Source organism: Octopus bimaculoides, chromosome 21, assembly GCF_001194135.2.
Source record: "Octopus bimaculoides isolate UCB-OBI-ISO-001 chromosome 21, ASM119413v2, whole genome shotgun sequence".
Lineage (NCBI taxonomy): Eukaryota > Metazoa > Mollusca > Cephalopoda > Octopoda > Octopodidae > Octopus > Octopus bimaculoides.
The window spans coordinates 6106308-6110519 of record NC_069001.1 but is presented as its reverse complement, the minus strand read 5'-3'; positions in this window follow the sequence as shown (position 1 = coordinate 6110519).

The window sequence follows — 4212 nt, the reverse complement described above, 5'->3', positions numbered from 1 at the left end:
ATATATATATATATATATATATATATATACATAGAGAGAGATGCTGCAACTCATGAAGGACCTTGCTGATTGTAGTACTGCAGAAGACTCATCCATACAAAGCAATGTATACTCTAACTCGGGGGTCACCAAACTTTATTCATAGGGGGCCAGATAAAGCTAAAAGAATGCCAAGCGCAGGCCGGATGAATATTTTGTTCAATTCAGTACAATATAGAATACACTGAATGTACACAAAAAATAAAGACAGTTATTCTATTTATTTATCAATACATAAAATACACAAAATAATAAAAACAAACGTATTTTAATAATAGCAAAATATTATCAATTAAAAATTTTTAGTACAAGTACACACACAGCTGAATTAATGAGATTTGTGAAACTGGCGTTTTGCTTCCAAAATATCAACATTTGCTTTATGATTGCTGCAGCCAACCATAAGAATTGTCTTCAAATGTTCATCAGTGAGCCTTGTTCCATGTATTGACTTCACACAGTTCATTTTTGAAAAAGTTTGCTCACAAACATAGGTTGTTCCAAAAACTGATGCCATAGCCGAGGCAATTTTTTTCAATTTTGAAAACTCATCAGCAGGCAAGCAGTGATAAAATTCAATGAATTTTCCTTCTCTGTGCTTCTCTTTCAACAAGGTATTAGCTTACAAGTCAATAGGCTCCAGTTGTAGTTCAGTTGGCATGTTATCAAGATTACAGCCAGAGGGATTCTCAAACAAAAGAATTTCATTCTCAATTATGTCAAGATCTGAAAATCTTTGAGAAAAATGCTTATTTAAGTCCCGAATAATTTGTTCTGAAACTCGCGGTTAACATGCTCCACATTTTTTGTGCAAAACTCTTGAAAACACTGAAAATGAGAGAAGTTTCCTCCTTCAAGTTGTGCTTCAAACAATGATAGCTTTCTCTGAAAAGCTGTAATAATTCTGTAGAGATCACAGACAAGGTTATTCTTTCCTTGCAGTTTTAAATTCAATTCATTCATATGAGCAGTGACGTCAACTAAAAATGACAGGATCTGACAGCTGTGGATCAACTCTATTCATTTCAGTGAGAAAAAGGTCTATTTCTCTTCGGAGCTTATAAAAATGAAACAGGACTTTACCGCAACTGAGACATCTCACTTCTGTGTAGGAAGGCAAATCACAGAAACCAGAATCCATTTCTTCAAGGAAAGCCTGGGTCTGTCGGTGATTAAGCCCATGATTCCGAATAAAGTTCACCACAGTTGTAACTGGTTTTAGTAAGCAAGAAATATCTGTTTTCCACAGAGTGCTTGCTGATGTATAATGCAGTGTATAAACAGAGCTTTCGGAAGTTGAAGCTCCTCCAACTTGGTCTGGATCCGCCCTACCAAATCCTTCTTCACCCCTGCCATGTTTTTTCCTCCATTGACTGTAACACACTGAAGCTAATTCCACTGAAGGTTATAGTTTTGCAAAGTTTTCTGCACCTCTATGAAAATATCTTCTCCAGTTTTTGTTCCATGTATACTGCAAATGGATGCCATTTCTTCTATAGTCTCAAAGTTGCAATTAACACCACAAATGAACACAAGAAGTTGTGACATACTAGAGAGATCAGTAGACTCATCCATTGCTAGAGAATACCACAAAAATTTCTTAGCTTTCTCATGTGTCTGTAACTGTATATTCTCTTAGAGTTCTTCTGTTCTCTGCACAACTGAACTTGTTGAAAGGCTGATACAGCCAAATATGTTAGCTTTTTCAGGACACATGTCATTTGCTGCTTCCATCATGCACTCTTTTATAAAATTTCCATCAGTAAATTGCTTTTCTCGATCTATCAACTTATTCACTATTTTGTAGTTTACACGAGTGATAGATTCATTTTCAACAAACATTTTAGTAAAGAAATTCCTTTGAGATTCCATGCTACATTTCATAGATTCAAATTTCTTGGACTGCAACTTTCCAGAATATTTAGAATGTGTTGAGAGATGTTTTGCTTTGTAGTGACGACGAATATTGTACTCTTTCATAACAGCAACACTAGATGTTATAGGTGAATCAACTGTTTGAAGATGGTTTGCAAAATTTAAAGCTGGAGAGTTTAGCTTGGAAGAAAAATGGATTTTGTAAGAAAATGTAGTGTGAAAAAGATCCTGGAGTTTGTATAAGGATCCCCTAAAACAGCAACCAAAGATGAATATCCATGCCCAAAAAGCTATGCTTTGTGTTTGGTGGGACCATAAAGGCATTATTTTTTATGAGCTTCTCCCACAAGACCAGACCAGTAATTCTAATGTGTACTGTCGTCAACTGGCAAATTTGAACCAAAAAAAATCAAAGAATTGAGGCCGGAGATTGCCAACAAGAAATGAGTGGTGTTCCAACAAGACAATGCCTGACCACATGAGTCTTTGGCTACCTGAACGAGGTTACATGAACTTTGCTGGGATCTCTTACCCCATCTACCATATTATCATGATATTGCACCATCCTTGTTTTTGTCTCCCCTGGACCTTATATAGCTAATATAGATGCAGGAGTTGCTATATAGGTAACTCCCTGCACCTATATAGGCTATATAGGAATCCCTGTGCCTATATAGCCACCCCTGCGCCTATATAGCACTGCCTGCGGCTATATAGGCTATATAGGCCCAGCCTATATAGCCTATATAGGCACCCGTCCCATATAACAGTTAAGATCACCATTATTGTATTACGCATGCGCGGAAGTGTTTGTTTACGGAGGAACAAATGGAACAGCTATTTGATGCTGAAAATGAATGTTGAATTTGAAGGATTTGAATAAATGTTTTTGATTTTGTAACTGATTGTGATAAATATGTAAAAGCAATTTACTTAATATTTATTTTTCACTGACGTTATTACTGTTATTTCTTTATTTTCTGAAAACAAAGTGCACAAAAAAGTTACACGTTTGTACTATGCAATATATATACAATAATAATAAAGGACGTTACCGTATATATGTTTACAAACCAAAGACATTATATAGACCTCCTTGACTCAAGTTAGAGAAGGGGTGCATATTATATACAAAGTATAAGTTTTTCAGAGGTACAGCCCACTAAAAATCCCCTGCGTAATATACTCAAGGGCGGACTATACACGAGGATTTACGGTATATATATATATACATATATATATACATATATATATTATTTATGAATACGTACATGTGTGTGTGTATTATTGATAGAAGTGTTCAATATAGATATCATTAAATATAAAAAAAAAAAAAAAAACGGTGAAAAATGCGAAAAGAAACAAGAATCGAATAAGCAGACGACAGTTTATCAGCAGAAAGACAAGATGGCCAACACGAACTTTATGCTTCTCTGACAAAGTTAACAATAAAATAGTCAATTTTTTTTTGTGTGTCTTCGAAACTCATTTTCCCAATAATAAATACAAAAACGAAGTCAGTATTTTTTATTATTTTACAAAAGACAGTAGTTATGGATGTACTTTTATGCAAATGAAAATTTTGTTATATTTAATTCAAATATAAAGGTGAAATATATATATTTTCTTCTGAAAATTAGTATTAATTTTACCGTTTTATATAAGCACCAAGAAATTTGTTTAACTATTCTATACAATATTTCCTGATATTACCCATGTTAGCCAACGTATACATTTTAAGTTACGCGACAGGTAAACAGGCAAGAAATCCATATATGCAAACATATACAAATATAATTTACATGAAGTAGACATATAATTTGTGACATTTGATACGTATTGTATGTATGTATGTATGTGTGCATGCATATACATCCGTCTATACATACACACACACACACATCTTTCTTCTTCTTCTTCATATATATATATATATATATACACTACACGTATGTATATCTATCTATCTATCTATACCTATATCTATAAATTTGTAGAAAAATGTCATTAAAAGTTATTGACAATTTAAAGAAACGTCTCAGAAAATCAGACTGACGCGAAGGTTTCGGAAAAAAATTTCAAAAGTTAACGAAGCAGAAAAAAACAAAAAAAAAAAAAACAGAAAATAATTTTTAAGAAAATATTTTTTTCAGACATTAGGACTATATCAAACATTTTTTTTGCAAGACATCTTTGAAAACATCCTTCACACGCACACACATACATATAGATGCCTAAATATATACAAACATTATATATATATACACTACACGTATGTATATCTATCTATCTATCTAT